Source organism: Protobothrops mucrosquamatus, unplaced genomic scaffold, assembly GCF_001527695.2.
Source record: "Protobothrops mucrosquamatus isolate PMUCROS unplaced genomic scaffold, P.Mucros_1.0 scaffold81, whole genome shotgun sequence".
In the NCBI taxonomy this organism is placed as follows: Eukaryota; Metazoa; Chordata; class Lepidosauria; order Squamata; family Viperidae; genus Protobothrops; species Protobothrops mucrosquamatus.
Genome location: NW_015386458.1, coordinates 1,196,016 through 1,217,297, shown reverse-complemented (window position 1 = coordinate 1,217,297; position 21,282 = coordinate 1,196,016).

Genomic DNA, 21,282 nt, shown 5'->3' with positions numbered 1-21,282 from the left:
CTCTTCTTAAAATCTTCCAGTGTTGGAGCGTTCACCACTTCTGGAGGCAGGTTGTTCCACTGGTTAATTGTTCTGACTGTCAGGAAGTTTCTCCTTAGTTCTAGGTTGCTTCTCTCCTTGCTTAGTTTCCATCCGTTGCTTCTTGTCCTGCCTTCAGGCACCTTGGAAAATAGCTTTTAATTGAAAAAGGTTTGCTGATTCAGGTAAAAAAACAAGGGAACTAATTTCATTGTGGCCTTCATAATTTACAGGAAGTCAACGATAATTTCACATCTGTTGTTGGAAAGAGAAAAGTTCCACCAGGAGAACAAGGAGCTTGTAGATATCAGACTCCAATTGCGAGGAGAGAAACAGCAACTCAATGAAGAGTTTGAAGAAGAACTGAGCAGGTGAGAAATGTTTAAAAAACAACCTTGACTTTCTCCTCCAGAGTTTCATATTAAATTCTCTTTAGCTCCCTGTATATTATAATGGATATACATTATAAAATGTACAGGTAGTCCTCGACTTACATCAGTTCATTCAAAATTACAAAGGTACTGAAAAAAGTGACTTATGACCATTTTTCACACTTAGAGTCATTGCAGCATCCCTGTGATCACGTGATCAAAATTCAGACACTGGCTCATATTTATGACGGTCATAGTCTCCCGGGGTCACGTGATTCCCTTTTGCAAACTTCTGATAAGCAAAGTCGATGGGAAATCCAGATTCACTTAATAACCATGTTACTAATTTAACAAGCACAGTGATTCACTTAACAACTGTGGCAAGAAAGGTCAAAAAATGGGGGAAAACTCACTTAACAAACGTCTCACTTAGCAACAGAAATTTTGGGCTCAATTATGGTCGTACGTTGAGGACTAACTGTATCAAAGTTTGCCTTATGATAGTCATTTATAGCCTGATATCTAGATGAAATGCAAGTCAAACTGAATTACTGAATATTCTAGAAATTTTAAGGGAAGACTATAATCTCTCAAATAATTCCTACTATAATAAGTTAAATTAAAAGAAATTTCATCTGTGTGAATATGGTATGTGTTCACCATTATTTGTGTATCTGAGTAGAGGATACTTCATATTATATAATCCATTACAATTGAGACAATAAATTATAATAAATATATAATTAAAGTGTTGTTGTTAGTTGCAAGTCGTGTCCGACCCATCGCGACCCATGGACAACGTTCCTCCAGGCCTTCCTGTCCTCCACCATCTTCTGGAGTCCATTTAAGCTCATGCCTCCTGCTTCAGTGACTCCATCCAGCCACCTCATTCTCTGTCGTCCCCTTCTTCTATTGCCCTCCATCTTTCCCAGCATCAGGCTCTTCTCCAGTGAGTCCTTCCTTCTCATTAGGTGGGCAAAGTACTTGAGTTTCAGCTTCAGGATCTGGCCTTCTAAAGAGCAATCAGGGTTGATCTCTTCTAGGACTGACCGGTTTGATCGCCTTGCAGTCCAGGGGACTCGCAGGACCCTTCTCCAGCACCATAGTTCAAAGGCCTCAATTCTTTGGCGCTCAGCCTTTCTTATGGTCCAACTTTCACAGCCATACATTGCAACTGGGAAATCCATGGCCTTGACTATACGCACTTTTGTTGGCAGGGTGAGGTCTCTGCTTTTCAGTATGCTGTCTAGATTTGCCATAGCTTTCCTCCCCAGGAGCAAGCGTCTTTTAATTTCTTGGCTGCAGTCCCCATCGGTGGTGATCTTGGAGTAAATAATTGTATATTAAAAAGTAAGATATAAATATTTTAATTGTAATGAGATATATACACCACACAATATTTTTAGATATCCTTTCCAGAATCACTAGTGAAGACTATTTTGTAATAATTTGCTGTTTATTATCTTGATGGATTATCTGCCATCAAGTCTAAAGACCTCATGGTTGCATAAATAGATTAAGTAATGCTTAATACTTAAATAAAAATTATTAACTTGTCCTTAAATAATCCAATTCTTACAAATATAGTGATATTCACCATAATATGGAAGTAGCTAATCAAATCCCTTAACAATATTATGGAGGTATAGCTAAAGTCGTATAGCTAAAGTCAGGGAAAATTTATTGATTTGTCATTTTTACTGAACATTTCTAACATACAGAATAATTGATTAAAGCAATGTTTCCTGTAAGGAGAGATTACTGGCTGTTGTAATAAAAAAAGCAAAACTGAATTAAACTGTATAGATAAATATATCAATATATACATAAACACACACATACATGAAGGTATTTTTAATATTTTTTTTAATTTGAAAAAAAAGCCTGATGTTAGTAAAAAGAAATAAGGGAACTAATTTCACTGTGATATTTATAATTTACAGAAAGACAACGATAATTTCAAATCTCTTGGTGGACAGAGAAAAACTTGACCATGAGAACAAGGAACTTCTGAGAATATGTGGAGAAAAACAGCGATTCTGTGAACATGTTGAGAAAGAACTGAGCAGGTGAGAAATTTTTAGATAGTAACCCTATTTTCCTATTAAATTCTCTTTAGCGCTCTCCCCTGGACATACATTATACACTGTTTTGTGTTTAGCGCTCTCCCCTGGACATACATTATACACTGGCCGTAAGGGTCTGGATGGGGAGGAACAGACTCAGGCTCAACCCTTCCAAGACCGAGTGGCTGTGGCTGCCGGTGCCTCGGCATAGTCAGCTGACTCCATCGCTGACTATAGGGGGCGAAATTTTGGCCCCCTCGGAGAGGGTACGAAATCTGGGGGTCCTCCTGGATTCACGGCTGACACTGGAAGACCAGTTGTCGGCCGTGACCAGGGGGGCGTTTTATCAGGTACGCCTGATACACCAGTTGCGACCTTTTCTGGACCGGGACGCCTTGCGCACAGTCACCCATGCACTCGTCACCTCCCGCCTGGACTACTGTAATGCTCTCTACATGGGGCTCCCCTTGAGGAGCACCCGGAGGCTCCAACTGGTCCAGAATGCGGCCGCGCGGGTGGTGTTGGGAGGGACTCGTCGCTCCCATGTAACACCGCTGCTGCGCGAGCTGCACTGGTTGCCGGTAGCCTTCCGGGTGCGCTTCAAGGTGTTGGTCATCATCTTCAAAGCGCTCCATGGCATCGGACCTGGATATCTCCGAGACCGCCTTCTGCCGCAGATTACCTCCCATCGGCCGGTACGCTCCCACAGAGTGGGTNACCCTCTGGAACGAACTACCCCCAGAGATCCGGGTGATCCCGGATCTCCCCTCCTTCCGCCGCGCCCTAAAGACATGGCTCTTCCAACAAGCGGGATTGGCCTAGGGAATTTTAGTGGGTTTTTTTAAGAGAAATTTTAATTATATAGGCCATAACAAATATTTCTTTTTAATTTGGTTTTAAATTAGGTATTTATTGTAGTATCTGTTTTATAAGGCTGTCAGCCGCCCTGAGTCCGGTAAGGAGAAGGGCGGGATAAAAATTGAATAAATAAATAAATAAATAAATAAACAACGTTGGGGGAAATGAGAGATGTTTTTAACTGGAAAAAAAAATTAAACAAGTTTGATTATTCAAGGGGGAAAAAAAAACCCCAAGGGGGCTAATTTCAGCCTGGTCTTGGTATTTTGCAGACAGCAGAGTTTAATTTGTGACCTGTTGTCAGACAGAGATAAGCTCCAATTTGAGAACAAGGAGCTTGTACGAATCGATCTCCAACTCCGAGGAGAAAAACAACAACTCTGTGAATATTTTGACGAAAAACTAAGCAGGTGAGAAATTTTTTGATAACAAATGTGACTTTCTCTTCCAGAATTTCAAATTAAATTCTATTTAGCTCCCTCACCTGGGCATATATTATACAATCTTCTGGGTTGAATTCCATTACCTGGAACAACCACTGGAGGGAAATAAGAGGTGTTTTTAAATAAATGAATTAAACCTCCATTTCACTCCTTCCATAGATCACTGGGGGGAAAGCAGACACGATTCCCAGTGGATCTGCAGGCTGCAAAATTGTGGGTCATCTCTGTATGTGGACTGGGATTATCAGCCCCCTAATACACACCTGAGGTTGTTCTCATCTCCTCCCACATAATTATTCTCTCTTTAAGGGCCTTCATCTTAGGACCACTGGCCAAAACAGACAAGCTACAAAGCCTTATTCTTACTGTATTGTTGAAAGAAAAATCTTCAGGGTCCAGTCCAAGCTGGGAATAAACAAAATGGAGACTGCTTTAGAAAGAAGGTTCTAGTTCAGTGATGGCGAACCTTTTAGAGACTGAGTGCCCAAAAACTGGCCCCGCCCATGCTCCAGCCCCTGCCCAGTCCCCCGCCCCTCACCCTGCCTGCCCGCAGGGCCACTCATCATCTCTAGGGCCTGCTGCAGATCACCCAAGCAGTCCAGCAGCACCAAGGTGGCCACGCCCTCTGCCCACGCCCCGCAGCATCAACTGTGCGTGATGGGGCATCAGGGCAGAGTCTTGTCTATGCTGCCTGGCTGCCATGTCCTTGGCTGCGCTGCTCTGCATGGGCCACGATCAGGGGCAACTCTCCTCCAGGGGGGCTGCTGGTGAGGGGCGGGCAAGGCTGGGACAACGGCACGTGTCCCCACAGAGAGGGCTCCGAGTGCTGCCTCTGGCATGTGTGCCATAGGTTCGCCACCACTGTTCTAGTTTATTGAGTTGCAGAACCAGACAGAAGTGTGGTTCTGGAGCAGCTGACCACATGGAGTTGGGAGTTGTGGGTTTTTATACCTTCTTGGGCTTTTGTGTTTGAGATTCTTCCTGTTCCTGTGGCATGAACTTTGACCTGAGCTTTTGAGCATGCCCTTTTGGTATTCTGATAGTGTTGGGTTAATCCTATTATATCCTAAAGGTCAGGTCCTGCTTCTCTGGGGCTGGGGCTGATGGCTATGACCTGTGTTGGATTTTTAGGTGAGGGATTGCTGGTTCTAATCCTATCACTCTGCTGTTGTTAGCTATCAAATCTTGCTTCAAGGGATTTCGAAAGTTCCTGTCTCGAATGGGCTTCTGCCTGATAGTATTTGTTCATGAATGGGGACTCAGATTTTCTGAATGGGATGATCAAATCTGCATTTCTACAGAGCTGGCCTCTGCCTGGGGCTATTAAGAAAACTAGGCCTGCTTTTCTGCCTTTAAGATCCTTTGGGGAAATATAATATTCTGCCTTTTTAATATTCTCAAAATATTTCTTTCTCTGAGGGTGGTGGTGCTGTCCTCCCAAACTATAAATATCTATAATTCTGTAAAATAAAAAAAAGCCCAAAAGACTCCAAAATGTTAGTTTGTATAATGATATTGTTATCATTGTGCCTATGCACAAACTTATTTAGTAACATTAATAGGTTTGTGTACAGTTAAAATTAAATTCTCTTATGAATATATAGATAAAATGACAATGGATGTTTTAGATCAATATCACATTCTTATTTGCTGAATGTTACACAGAACACTCTTCAACAATTGATCAAATATTGAAAGTTTTCCTGTCCCATGCTGGATTCCATTTGAAACAGGCAGCATAAACTCAATGGACAAGTCACACAAAATTACTTTTATTCCAGGCATCCTCAAGACATTAACTCACAGTTATTGTAGAAGTTCTTCCAGAATGTAGGTTGTAACCTGGACCCATCTCATAGGTCAGTGGTGGCGAACCTATGGCACGGGTGCCAGAGGCGGCATTCAGAGCCCTCTCTGTGGGCACGCACACCATCACCCCAGTCCTAGGCCTTCAGCTGGGTTTTATAAAACCTTTTTGCTTTAGGCCTCAGCCGCCGTGTGCAAAAAAAAAAAAAAGGTTCAATCAATCAGTCAATTTCAACTTTTCACGGGGAAAAAAAAGATCTTGCAAAGTTGGAATTGATTGATTGAACTTTTTAGTCCCACCCAGTCTGCTGTTACCACCGCAGCCATGCCCAGCCAATGGGCCACACCCAGCCAATGGGCCACACCCAGCCAATGGCCACACCCACCTGGCACCCGATGATGCATAAATGGGTTTTGGGTTGCAGTTTGGGCACTCGGTCTCTAAAAGGTTCGCCATCACTGTCATAGGTAAAGGAATAATGGATTTCCCCATTCTACGTAACTCTCACATGCTGATACCACATAACAGGATATCTGGTAATAAATCACAAGACCCTCCCAATGGCCAATTAGAACACAGATATAACCATGTAACAACTAAACTACATTTCCCAGAAGTCCATCTCTTAAGGAGACGACTTTTTAACCCTTAAAATGCTACTGGCTCTACATACAGTTTTCTAAGCTAGCTGTACGCTCTGGCCAGATGGTTACGTACTGGTCCAGCACAAACATAATATTCCTCTTCCACATGAAAAGTAGAAGAGAAAAAAAATAATAAATTATGGTTGATTACCGTTGTAATACTCCATCTGCATAACTAGGAGTAAGTCTCACGGGACTGAATGGGATTTTTCAAAAAATATGTATAGAATAGGTCCGTGGTGGTGAACCGATGGCACGGGTGCCAGAGGTGGCACTCAGAGCCCTCTCTGTGGACACGCGCATCGTCGCCCCAGTCCTAGGCCTTCAGCTGGGTTTTATAAAACCTTTTCGCTTTAGGTCTCCGCTGCCGTGTGCAAAAAAAAAAAAGTTTCAATCAATCAATCCATTTCAACTTCTTGCAGGAAAAAAAAGATCTTGCAAAGTTGGAATTGATTGATTGAACTTTTTAGTCCCACCCAGTCTGCCGTTACCACTGCAGCCACGCCCAGCCAATGGACCACGCCCAGCCAATGGGCCATGCCACTCGGCACCCGATGATACATAAGTGGGTTTTGGGTTGCAGTTTGGGCACTCGGTCTCTAAAAGTTTCGCCATCACTGGGATAGGTCTTTTAAACTCCCCATCCTCTCCGCTGCCCCCCCCCCCCAAATGTGCTTTTGGAGTAAGACTTTCCTGACAACAAGCAGTTCTCATTACAGTTTGCTAAGAATATTTTGTTGATGATGCAGCTGCCCTTCTAACCTTCTGATTTTTTTAGAGAGAGAAAACTGAGAAACGACTGCTCTAGGACATTGTTGTGCAGAGATCAATTAATATCACTTTTGTGTAGAGAGCACAAAAGATGCTGTGTGAGTATCTGGCAAACAAGTGCACAAGTTACAAAGCCAGAAGATAAGAAAGAAAGTCTGGAAAAGCTGAAACCTCAATTCCTGGAAAACACGCTAAAGAAGGGCTGGCTTAAAGCTTCTCTAGAAAACCTGAAAGCCAAAAAGTCCAAAGAATCCAGAGAAAACACACTGGGGTGGCTTCAGGAATCTCTGAAAAACCTAAAAGAGGTTTCTGATAAACCATCAAGACACAGCCTGGCAGAATGGCTTAAAGGATCTCTGATAAATCTTCAGAAGGAATCTCCTGAAGCATCCAAGGAAGATGTGAACGATTGGCTGGAGATGTCCATAAATCAACTCCAAGAAGAAGGTCCAGAAACATCCCCTATGAATGTGCAGGAATGGCTTGAGGCGTCCATTCAAGGCATTCAGGATCTAAAAAAGTCCGAGGCAGAGCCTCGAAGCAGCCTAAGAAAGGGATGGCTTGAAAGATCAACAGAGAACCTCAAGGAGCTGCGTTCTGAAGGACCTGTGGAGAACACACTGAAATGGCTTCAAGGATCCTTAGAAAGACTCTTATCTTCTACTGAAGCTAGGCCAGTTCTCGAAAAATGGCTTCAAGATTCCTTGAAAAGCCTGGAAGAGGAAAGTTCTGAAGTGGACAATCAAGATGTCAAAGAATGGCTTCAAACAACGATAAATAACCTTGAAGACGAAGGACCTGGAGCATCTTATCTAGGTATTCAAGAATGGCTGGAAACATCTATTAAGGGCATCCAGGATTTGAACGAAGCATCTATTAAGGGCATCCAGGATTTGAACGAAGCATCTATTAAGGGCACCCAGGATTTGAACGAAGCATCTATTAAGGGCATCCAGGATTTGAACGAAGCATCTATTAAGGGCACCCAAGATTTGAACAAAGCACCTATTAAGGGCACCCAGGATTTGAACGAAGCATCTATTAAGGGCACCCAGGATTTGAACATAGCAAGAAGAGAAAGTGCGGAAGAGAGCAGGGAGAGAGTGATTAGGGTAGAATTTGCCTCCTCTGAACGAAGCTTAAGTAATGGATGGCTCCAAGACTCTTTAGAAAGCTCCAGAGAGCTTGGGTCAACTGCATCCAGAACAGGGTTGCAAGGATGGCTACGAGCATCTTTGAGAAAACTCAGACGAGAATCCCCGGACAGAGCCAGGAACGATTTGGAGGAATGGCTTCAGGAATCCATACAAAATATCCAGGAAGGATGTCCTGAGGAATTCAGGCAACCGGTGAAGGAGTGGCTTGGGGTATCCCTAAATCACTTTCAAGAGGGAGGGCCTGGAGCATCCCATCTGAGCGTGGAGGAGTGGCTGGAAGCATCCATCCAAGGTCTGCAGGAGGAAAGATTTAAAGAGATGACAGGAAGAGCAGATCCTGAAAAGTGGAGGAGAAAATTCGTTTCCCAAGGAATTCCTTCCCAAGAAAAACAGGTATATGAAGAGCATAAATGCTTAATAGATGATAGATGATAGTTACTTAATGTAACTTAAATACTTACTATCAGTGGGTGGACTAATTAACACTCAAAAATGAGGAGCAAGAATCCCTGATTTACAGGTAATCCTCGACTTACGACCATAATTGAGCCCGACATTTCTGTTGCTAAGCGAAACGTTTCTTGTGAATTTGCCCCATTTTACAACCTTTCTTTCCACTGTTATTAAGCAAATCCCTGCAGTTGTTAAGTTTGTAACAGTTTTAAGTGAACGTGGTTTCCCCATTGACTTTGCTTATAAGGGGATCACGTGACCCGGGACACTGCGACGGTCATAAATGTGAGTCAGTGGCCAAGCATCCGAATTTTGATCACGTGACTACGGGGATGCTGTAACCGGGAAAAGCAATCATAAGTCACTTTTTTTTCAGTGCTGTTGTAACTCTGAACAGTCGCTAAATGAATACACTACCTGTATTCCTCACCAAAGATCTCAGGTATAAATGCTGCATCTTTCTCTTTCAAACCTTGAACTCAGGAGGCCTGTCAGGGTCATTTAAGAAGAGCAGTTTCTCTTTTTGCTAGGAATGTAGGAAACACCAGCTTCAGATGCCTCCATTTGGCTACTGGGAAGCTTTATTTCTCAGCAAAGAAAGCCTGTAAAGGACATTGTGAAGCTGTTCTGTCCCAAGCCTACGTACGTCCTTGTTACTTCACAAAGACAACCCCTCTTTTAACAGTAGACTGGAAAATAAACCCTTTTATCTGAGTTACAGACCTGATAATTGTCCCAGAAAACCAAAGCAACAGAACACTTTTCCAATGGAGACCTTGTCCAAAAGCAAAATGGAGCACGAGTCAAACAGGAAATAACTCACAGGCAAAATAAACAGACCATGGTCTCTTGATTCTGAAGTTCTTTGCAAATGGTTGTCTCCAGCACCCAGCCCTGCCCACATATTCCCTTTTTGTTATGCAGCCCCCAAGGCGTGGCTTCTCACTGCTTTCTCCTCTTCCCCTGGAGTCGCCCCATTGCCTCCCTCTGTCCTACTCGTGTGACTTGTCTATGTTTACGAGCGTCTCTGAGGTCTTCCAGCTGTGCTTCCTCCGAGTCCAACTCAGCTTCCCAGCACAGCTGGCTCTCAGTTTGATCACGAGTGGAAGGACCAGCCTCTTCATTAGTTTGTAAGTCCTGCAGCTCATCAGAGCCTCCCTCCGACTCTGATGGCTCTCAGGCCTCTCCTCGTCCTCCTCCTCCTCGTCCTCCTCCTCCTCTGATTCCCCAGACTCAACTACCGGGATCACAGGCTGGCACGGAATCACAACAGAATCCCTCTCTATGCCGGAGAGTCACAGTTGTTGCCCCACAGCTGATCATTTAGATTGGCCTTTGTCAAACAGGATTCTACAAGAGGTCACTAGGGCAGGGGTCCCCAACCCTCAGTCCGTGGACCGGTACTGGGCCGCAGCATGCCAGCAACCGGTCCACACAAACAAGCAAAGTCCCATCTGTGGGATGCAGTTAGAACCCAAAACCACATACTCTCTGGTCTGTAGAAAAACCTTTCTCCATGGAACCAGTCCCTGGTGCCCAAAAGGTTGGAGACCTCTGCGCTAGGCATTTCATGAGAGTTCATAAAAATATATGATTTTTTAACTTTGCACACTTTGCAATGCCAATTGTAGATATAATATTTTTAGAGAGGGTTTCCCAATGAAGTATCTCTCAGGAAATAGACCCTGTGAAGGACTTGAATATTGTTTCAAAGATTTTTCCAGGTAAAAAGGTTGAAAAAGGCTGATTGAGAGAGAGAGAGAGAGAGAGAGAGAGAAAAGTGGGGAGAAATTCAACTACTATTGTTGATCATAAGATAAAAACAGTTTGAATGCAGAGACTTAATAATACAAAAATGTATCTGAGGAATTAGAAGTAAAACAGGTCATTTTGCTAATCAGTGTAATCTAGCATTTCTTTTTTTAAGTCTTGCATTTCAGAAAATAGTGCTATTTGTATATAACTTGCATATTGCTTTTACCTGGGAAGATTCACAAAAATTGCAAAAAAATATTGGGCATTGTAGAAGGAGAGCCGTACTGGGAGACAGGAAGAAGCTTTTCTGAAGAACACATTTTAAAAAATTCAGCCTTTTAATAACATTTGCTAGCTGGAAAATATGGTACCAGATTGTTTTTTTAAAAAAGAAAATTTATCTGGAAAGATGAATTGGGTAGGAGATGATCTGGAGACTGATAAGCAAAACCTGAGAAATTAAATTATTTGTTACGATCCTGCAATTTAGGCCATGACTCTACAATCAATATAGTTACTGATGTAAAATATGCGCCTTGAAATATATTCATGTATAGTTTGCTTTGTTATTTTTCCCTATTGTGGCTTCCAGGTTGTAAGGAAGATCCCAGGAAAGGAGAGCTCCCGGTACAGGTATGTCTTTTTTTTTTTTAAGATTTTATTAAGTTTTATAGGGTTGGGGATAATATAGGATCGGGATGGGGATTAAGGTTTAGGGTAGGGCAGGGGTAGGCCACCTTGGCTCTTTTATGACTCGTGGACTTCAACTCCCAGAATTCCTGAGCCAGCCATGCTGAGGGGAAAGGGAGAGGTTTCCAAGCTGAGCCATGCTGGCTTAGGAATTCTGGGAGTTGAAGTCCACAAGTCATGAGGGGGCCAAAGTTTCCCCCATGCTGGCTCAGGAATTTTGGGAGTTGAAGTCCAGCAGTGATAAAAGGGCCAAGTTTGAAGGCCCCTGGTTTAAATATTTAAATATTTTTTCCTCATGGTCACGTGATCAAAATTCAGGCATTTGGGCAGGGGTAGGCCACCTTGGCTCATTTATGACTCGTGGACTTCAACTCCCAGAATTCCTGAGCCAGCCATGCTGAGGGGAAAGGGAGAGGTTTCCAAGCTGAGCCATGCTGGCTCAGGAATTCTGGGAGTTGAAGTCCACGAGTCATAAAAGAGCCAAGGTTGCCTACCCCTGGGGTAGGGTTAGGATCAGGATTGGGATTAGGACAGGGTTGGGATCAACATTGGGGTTATCCCCCAATAACATTTTCAATCTTTAGCAAACAGACTATTGTCTGGGTACATATGTTCAGTTAACAATAATTGATACAGTGGTAAATAGCTATAGTAAATATGATAAACGATAATCATAAACAGTATCAGTTGGTCAACGCATATCATTCTTCTTACTAATATATATTCAAAATAACATATCACATTCATTTCTCACTAGTTCGTTTTCCTAACCATTGGTAAAAATTATCCCATGTTTTAAAGATTTAAAGAGAATCTTCTTTCTCTTTAATCTCTAAAGTCGATCTATGCATTTCTGCACATTCTAAGATTTTCTTAATTAAAACCTCTTCAGTTGGTAAGTTTTCATTTTTCTAGTATTGGGCAAATACTATTCTCGCTGCTGTCAGTACATGCAATATTAAATATTCATTCTCCTTCTCATAATTGGATCCTAATATTCCTAACAAAAACAGTTCTGGTTTAAATTCTATCTGTCTTTTGATCATCTTTTCCAACCATATATGTATCTTAGCCCAAACCCTTTTTGCTTAGGGCATATCCACCAGATATGATAATAAGTACCTGGCCTTTGTTTGCATTTCCAGCAATTGTTCGAAGTATTTTTAAACATTTTTGCTAATCTTACTGGTGTCATATGCCATCTATAAAACATTTTATATAGGTTTTCCTTATATGAGACTGCTTTAGTCAATTTAATATTTCTATCCCATAATTTTTGCCAGTCTTCCAAATCTATAGAATATCTGAAGTTTTTGCCCATGTTATCATTGTTTCTTTTACTTGTTCTTCTTCCATCTTCAAGTTTAGCAGAAATCTATAAAGTTTCTTAATCAAATTTTCATCTGTTTTTAACAATATTTGATCGAATTCTGTCTGTTCTTTATAAAATCTCATTGTCCTTATATCTTTTTCATATCTCGTTTGAATTTGCAAATAGGGCCACCATGCTAAGTCAATACCTTGTCGTTATAAATCTTGTATATCTTTCAATTTTCTTTCATTATCCAAGATATATTTATACGTCACGACTTTGTTGTAGTTAATTAAATTTGGGTAAGCAAAAGCTTCCATTATTGAAAGCCATTCAGGTAGTTTAATATAAATTTTTCCTTTATTTTTTTCCATTCTAAAAGAAGTACATTCCTTATAAAGTGATTTTGAAAGTATCTATGTGTTTTATTTTTCCTGTACCATAGGAAGGCATGCCAACCAGTTTGTAGGTCATGCCCCTCAAGGTACAATAGTCTTTTATTTCTCATCCATTCTTTAAGCCACGGTAGGATAGTGCTTGATAATATATTCTCCAGTCCGGGAGTCCAAATCCTCCACTATCTTTAGCTTCTTGTAGCATTTTTACTTTAATTCATGCTTTCTTCCCTTGCCAAATAAATCTCAGTATTGTTGCACTTAGGTCATCAAAAAAGACCTTTCCCAATTTTACAGGAATCGTTTGGAATAAAAAGAGTGTATTTGGTAAAATATTCATTTTCACTGTAGCTATTCTTCCTAACAATGACAATTGAAGATTTTTCCACTTTTACAAATCCAATTTTATTTGTTTTAACAATCTTTCATAGTTGTCTTCTTTTAATATTATACATCTTGCTGTTAAGTAGATTCCTAGCTACTTCCATTCCTAGGACAGCCATTTGTCCGAAATGGTATAGGGTTTCCTGCCTGAGCAGGGGGTTGGACTCGATGACCTCCAAGGTCCCTTCCAACTTTATTATTATTATTATTATTATTATTATTATTATTATTATTATTATTATTATTATTATTATTATTAAACTTTTTAACTATTTGCAAGTTTGTCTTTTTTGTAAGTTGACTTTTCTGTTTATCTGTTAAGTTCTTTGTTAATACTTTAGTCTTTTCTCTATTTATTTTCAGGCCTGCCATTTCTCCAAACTTTTCTATTTTCTCCAACCGTTTGGTAGTGGTTCCAAGTGGTTCCTCCCGATGCAGGTATGTCTTATTCTAATCAATATAGCCCATAATCAGATAGATTTAATTTGCCTGATTTGAGGATCCTTCCCTTCCCTCTAAACATTTTGTAAATGATCCTATCCCTTAAAATGACTGATTTGGGAAGGAAAGCACTCCCCCTTAACTCCCTTTTGCCCATGATGGTGCCACTGCATGCTTGATGCTAAATTTGTGCTAAGTGCCCTTTCACAAATGGTGGTCTGATTGTTGCTCTTGAGACCTGCGTAGGCCTCCTTGTAGTCCTATGCTTCACTTCCTCTGCCCCATTGGGCCCCCAAATACACCCCAACGGAGCCCTTTCCCTCTGGTGCCCTGTAGGATGGGTGGCCTTTGAGAAGCACTTGGCCGGGCTATACCAGATGCCCTCCAGATATTCTGAGCTAAATTACAAGGATTCCTAACTACAGAGATAATGCAGTTTCAATGAAAGACTAGGGCCATGGTGGGCACGCGCGCCGTCGCCCCAGTCCTAGGCCTTCAGCTGGGTTTTATAAAACCTTTTCGCTTTAGGCCTCCGCCGCCATGTGCAAAAAAAAAAAAAGGTTCAATCAATCAATCAATTTCAACTTCTCTGGGGGAAAAAAAATCTTGCAAAGTTGGAATTGATTGAACTTTTTAGTCCCACCCAGTCTGCCGTTTACCACTGCAGCCACGCCCACCCAGTGGGCCACACCTACGCAATGGCCCACACCCACCCTCAGCCATACCCACCCAATGAGCCACGCCCACCCAACACCCGACAATACATAAGTGGGTTCTGGGTTGCAGTTTGGGCACTCGATCTCTAAACGGTTCACCACCACTAGACTAGGGAGCATAGTGAATTGTCATAATGAATTTTCTTAGTAAGCTGTTCTCTTTTTTCTGTCCTTTTCAGAAAAAAACAGGGGCAAAAAATGAAGATTATTGGCGCCATCCTTCTGGCAGTGTTCCTTTTTGCTATTTTTGTACATTTTAGACTGTACTGCCTAGTAGTGAGTGAGCGGGGCCTCAGACCTTACTAACTTTTTGCAGTACCAGGATGAAAAAGCTGTCATTGGTATTAGACCAATCCCACTGTTGATGCTATCCAGTCGATAATTAAGCATCTGCAAGCAAGGGCCAAGTTCAGAGAACACCAAGGAGACTCCACGGTTCAATCCTGGGCCACAGAGATTCTCTTACATTCGATATTCTCCTGCAAATATAAAAATGAAGAAGTTGTATTTTCCACAGTGTTTCCTAGGTGGCAAGTTAATGGTGTTCTTTCACTTTTTTTTCAACAACTATAATGATTAAATATTGACTTAATTTGAATTCTTGGTCTAAAGCCAGAGGTGAATACTACTTTGGTGTAGACATGTCTCCCATATCTGCTGTTTTCAGTGTTACTAACATCAAGCTTACCAAATAAGTAAACTGGAAACATATCAAGTATTTTCTATTGTGGTTTTGCTTTCCAAATGGAATATTGCTTTCCTAATGGAATATGCTATTGGAACATGTGATTTATAGCCAATGATCATTTTCCATCAACAGTGGTGAATATTTAGACCAGTGGTGGCGAACCTATGGCACGCATGCCACAGGCGGCACTCAGAGCCCTCTCTGTGGGCATGCGGCCATGTCCCGGAGATGGCAACCGTCTCTCTTCAACCAGCCGCCCGCTAACTCGCTGAGGTCCCATGTGGCCGGATGCATCCCAACACGGCTGGTTTCCCTCCCCCCCCGTCCCATCCCTCCTGGCTTCGCATGCTCTCCTTTTCCCGGGCACGACCCACTGCATCGCCTCCTCAGCTGTCGGCCAGCAGTCCAGCTCAGAGGTGGCTTCTCTGAACTGCTGACGGTGGGCTGCAGAGCCCCAGAGTGTGCCGGTCAAGGGGCCAGCAGGTTGTGGCTGCTGACGGACACTGTTGGCCCCCATGCGCTCGCTGGCCTCTGTGTGCGGGGGCTGATGATGTCAGGCAGTAGGCACCCCCACCCTGCCTCGCTTTGCCTTGCCTCACCCCGCAGGACGAGCCTCCTGCTCACCGCCCCACCTGCCAGAGACCCCCTGGATCTCTCCCAACCCTGCCTGGCCCCCACAGGAATCCTTCCCCACGAGCATCATCGAGGTGGCCACGCCCACCCAGTCTGCCATGACCACAGCCACACCCACCCAGTGGGCCACGCCCACCTGGCACCCGGCGGTACATAAATGGTTTTTGGGTTGCAGTTTGGGCACTCGGACTCTAAAAGGTTTGCCACCACTGATTTAGACGCATCTTTAGTTTTGTAGGAATGGGAAGGAAACAAAGACATAGAGGAAAAAAGGAGAGAGAGGGAGGGAGGGAGGGAGGGAAGAAAGGGGAGGAGGAATAGGGAGGGAGGACGAATGGAGAAAGGGAGAGAGGGAGGGAAGGAAGGAAGGGAAGGAGGGATGGGTGGAAGGAAGGAAGGAAGGAAGGAAGGGGAGGAGGAATGGAGTAAGGGAGAGAGGGAGGGAAGGGAGGGAGGGAGGGAAGGAAGAAAGGAAGGAAGGAAGGGGAGGAGGGAGGGAGAAGGAATGGAGAAAGGAAGGGAGAGAGGGAAGGAAGGAAGGAAAGAAAGAAAGAAAGAAAGAAAGAAAGAAAGAAAGAAAGAAAGAAAGAAAGAAAGAAAGAAAGAAAAAAGAAAGAAAGTAGGGCCCAAAGAATGAGCAAGATCTACCCCAAAATGCCAAGTACAGATAGACAATGGTAGACCAAGGATAGATAAAGGATAGACCAAAATTGGATGCAACACATGTCACTTGTGATAGCCTAGCCGTAGAGAGCAGAACTCACTAGGAACAAAAAGATGTTTGTGAACTAGGAATTAGGCAAATGGCAGCTGGATGGCTGAGTGCAGGAAGACAACCATCAAAATTAAATAGTCATCACTGTTAGCTTATCAAGTAGTCTCAAGCCAAGTGAAATCTCAGACAAGCTGCCACCAAGTACAGTGGTACCTTAGTTCTTGTCATTAATGGGTTCCGGGAGGCACGACTAGTATTAAAAATGACAACTACCAATAATGTGACTAACGCGTCAAACTTTGTTTTGGGTTGCGAGTCACAAGACAGCTGACATTGATAAGTTCTAGCTTGCATGTCGTGTACCAAGCAAACGAGTACCGTAGGAAAATTTGCACATTAAAAATGTGTTGAGTAACAAATTCTATGAGTTTTTAAGCAGTCGAGTAGCGAGGTAGGACCGTATCTGGTTGAAGGAATGGATTTGGGATTCGTTTAAAAACTCGATCAGTAATCACTGACACAATTAGTGACTGTTTGAAGTTAGATACGCATCTCTGTTTCAATATCTTATCAAGAGGAACCACTTTTTTCCTTGAGAATACATGCTCAGCTGACACCGTCCCCTGTGAATTTCTTCTATATAGGCATAATACATGGCTGTGAAAGTTGGACCATAAGAAAGGCTGAGCGCCAAAGAATGGAGCCTTTGAACTATGGTGCTGAAGAAGGGTCCTGCGAGTCCCCTGGACTGCAAGGCGATCAAACCGGTCAGTCCTAGAGGAGATCAACCCTGACTGCTCTTTAGAAGGCCAGATCCTGAAGTTGAAACTCAAATACTTTGGCCACCTAATGAGAAGGACTCACTGGAGAAGAGCCCGATGCTGGGAAAGATGGAGGGCATTAGAAGAAGGGGACGACAGAGAAGGAGGTGGCTGGATGGAGTCACTGAAGCAGTAGGCCTGAGCTTAAATAGACTCCAGAAGATGGTAGAGGACAGGAAGGCCTGGAGGAACATTGTCCATGGGGTCGCGATGGGTCGGACACGACTTCGCAACTAACAACAACAACAAGGCATAATACAAATGAGGTATAATTCTGTAACTAGGAGATTAGGTTAAATCGTAAAATCTACAAATGGCCTCAACGTATCTGAGACAAGCCACGATCTCTTTGCACATTTACAAAACAAGCAAGATTTATTCAACATGGCTGTGGTTAAGGATTTCGGAAGAATCTTGATGAGAAGGACTGTGAATACTGTACAATCTCAGGAAAAGTATCTATGGGCCCCCAATATTGTTAGCGTACAAATGATCAGATCTTGGCCGTTCTCTTGGGGGCTGGAGTCCTGGAACATACATGGCCAGCCTTGATAGAACTGCTCAGTATTGCCCTGTCTCTTGTAGGAGAAGCCTTCTCCAGCAGCACCTCAGTTTTGGCAGGATTGTGCCACATTAATTTATTTATTTAGCGTACGGATTCTACAGAGAACTAGCTAGAACTAACATCAGTGATGATGTTATCTAGTTTGAGGAATGAAACGTCTGCAAGAAAACAGCCAAGCTCAGGGAACACCAAGGAACCCCTTATTTCAACCTTTACCTACAAATATTTTCCTTTATTGGATGAAAGTCATTCTGAGATCCAAGTTCTATAGAACTTTGTGTCATGGTTCCAATAGATGAGACCAACTAAAACAGAACTCTGGGGCTTGAGGTTTCCTTTAAGAACATGTTAAAGTGAACATAAAGATTAAACCAGAAACATTCTTCCAGAAGCGGTGAATGCTCCAACACTGGAAGTTTTTAAGAAGAGACTGGACAGCCATTTGTCCGAAATGGTGTAGGGTTACCCAGTGCTTTTTTTGTAAAAAAAAAAAAAAAAGGTGCCTGAACTCACACATGTCATACAACCCGCCTTGCCTACCCTACAAGGTTCCATCCAAAAAAGATGCCGGAACTCCGTTCTGGGCGTTCTATGACAAAAAAAGCCCTGGGGTTATCTGCCTGAGCAGGGGGTTGGACTTGATGACCTCTAAGGTCCCTTCCAACTTTATTATTATTATTATTATTATTATTATTATTATTATTATTATTATTATTATTATTATTATTATTATTATTATTATTATTATTATTATTATTATTCCTTCTGGGCCTAATGGAAAGAGAACTGGGAAAAAAAACTGGAACTCTGATTTTATATATAGTGATGGCAGCAATATTGCTCTATGCACAAAAGTGGAAGGATGCCTCGATTCCCACAAATGGTTACAAAAGCTGATGGAGTTAGCATAGATGGCCAAATTGATTGTGCTGGTAAAAGAAAAGAACATATGTCCTTTTGGAAGGTACTTCTGGACTTTGTGCTTGAGGTAGAAAAAAATATTATGATTTTGGGTTTCACAGATTAGACTGAATTGCCGATATAGAAATGGCTAGTGCATACTACTATAAGCAATGTAAAATGTTGAGGTTTGATTTTAATGTCTGATATTATTGCAACAGTTGGAAGTCAGTGCCTTTTGTTTCTCCCCCCCCCCTTCTTCACACTCTTTTTATTTTCCCTTTTTCTATTATTGTCCCCTACTATTTCCTTTTGTATTTTCATGTTTTATGTTATAAATAAATAAAACTAAATAAGATCGCAAAAAAAGAGAACATGTTTATTGCCTACAAGGTATCGGCACTGTCAAAAGTGAAACCAAGACTAAAGTTCCCTCCAAAAAGTTATAGTATTAGAAAGTTAAACTTCCCACCCCATAGAACTATGCAATCAACTATGTCAGGGGTCTTCAAACTTGGCCCTTTTATGACTTGGGGACTTCAACTGCCAGAATTCCTCGCCCAGCGTGTCTGGCTTAGGAATTCTGGGAGTTGAAGTCCACAAGTCATAAAAGGGCCAAGTTTGAAGACCCCTGAACTACATTTTGCAATAGAATAGTTTGGCAGGTTTTCTAACAGAAAGCTCAGCCTCCCAGTCTAACAAACATAAATGACCTTGGTTCCCATGGGACAGAGAACTGTTTTAAGGTAGCTGAAAAATTCTGCCCCCCCCCCATTCTGGTGGCAACTGAAAACAAGCCAAATGGCTTCATTCAGGTCTGTTTACATGGCCATGACTATTGGGCTTTCAAAACAACTAACAATTGTTGCAGTTGATCTTGGCGCTGAAAAAAGTGTTTTTCACACTTTAATGACCATTGCAGCTTCTTCATGGTCACGTGATCAAAATTCAGACCCTTGACAACTGACTCATATTTATGACATTTGCAGTGTCTCGAGGTCATGTTTTCACCTTATGCGACCTTCTGACAAGCAAAGGGGGAAGCCAGATTCACTTAACAACCATGTTTCTAACTTAACAGCTGCAGTGATTCACTTAACAACTGTGGCAAGAAAGGTCACGAAATGGGGCACTTAACCATTGTCTTACTTAGCAAAGGAAATGTTGGGCTCAATTGTGGTCATAAGTTGAGGACTTCCTTAAGGCAACGGAAAATCACGATTGTTCATACAGAATATATCGCTCTGCAATTTTTCATAAACACTTCTGAAATTTCCTTTTGAGAGAAAATCTTATCGTGGTCTGAAAAGTCCGGAGTCACGTGACTGCCATTGATGACCTTCCAGGTCAACTTCTGACCAGCAAGGTCAATGGGGGAAGCTGGAATTGCTTAATGGCGACAGGACTAACTTGACAATTTCAGTGATTCTGTTAAAAACTGCGGCCCAAAAAAATATGGTAAAACCTGGCGCGACTGACCTAAGCATTTTACTTAGTCTGCAAGGAATTTGAGGATTCTAATCCGAGCCGAGGTTTTGCAAGAAGGACGCCATACAGCTGCGTGGAAGATGGCTTATTTCAAGAGCCACAGAATCTGCCTCTGAAAGGAAGCTACGGATGGGAAGGAAAAGTGGCTTCCACAACGGATGGAATGTTGCTTACAACATGGTTTCCAGTCTCTGTCAATTGTGTACTCTGATAATGGTCCTTTCCTTCCTTCCTTCCTTCCTTTCCTCCCCCCCTCTCTCTCTTTTTTTCTTCACCTTGATGCATCTCCCTTTGTTCTTCTTCCCTTCACCTCTCCTTTCCTTCACCTTCCTTCCTTCCTCCTCTCCTCCTCCTCCTCCCTCTATTCCTCTTTCCCCTTCCTTCCTCTCCCCTTCTTTCCTTCACCTTGATGCATCTCCTTTCTTCCCTTCCTCCTCTCCTCTCCTCCCCTCCCTCTATTCCTTCCTTCCTTCCTTCTTTCTCCCCTCCTCCTCCCTCTATTCTTCCTCTTTCCCCTTCCTTCTTCTTTCACCTTGATACATCTCCTTTCTTCCCTTCCTCCTCTCTCCTCCCCTCCCTCTATTTCTTCCTTCCTTCTTTCTCCTTCTCCTCCCTCTATTCTTCTTCTTTCCCCTTCCTTCCTTTTTCTTTCACCTTGATGCATCTCCTTTCTTCCCTTCCTCCTCTCCTCCCCTCCCCTCCCTCTATTCCTTCCTTCTTTCTCCCCTCCTCCTCCCTCTATTCTTCCTTTCCCCTTCCTTCCTCTCTCCTTCTTTCCTTCACCTTGATGCATCTCCTTTCTTCCCTTTCTCCTCCCCTCCCCTTCCTCTATTCCTTTCTTCTTTCTCCCCTCTTCCTCCCTTATTCCTTTCACTCTCCTTCCTTCCTTCTCTCCTCTTTCTCCCTCTATTCTACCTTTCACTCCCCTCCCTCCCTTCCTTCTCAACTCCCCTCTATTCTTCCTCTTTCACTCCCCTCCCTCCCTTCTTTCTCTCCTCCCCTCTATTCTTCCTCTTTCACTCCCCTCCCTTCCTCCCTCTTCCTAAAAACGCTTAATAACTTTTTTTAAAAAGAGAAGATAACGTGGTTACTACAAAAAAAATATCATATTCCCTACAATACGATATAAAAAAGACATTGCAAGCCCTGTTTCTTACGGCAAGTTCGCCAACCTCCTTTCCTCTTTGCAAA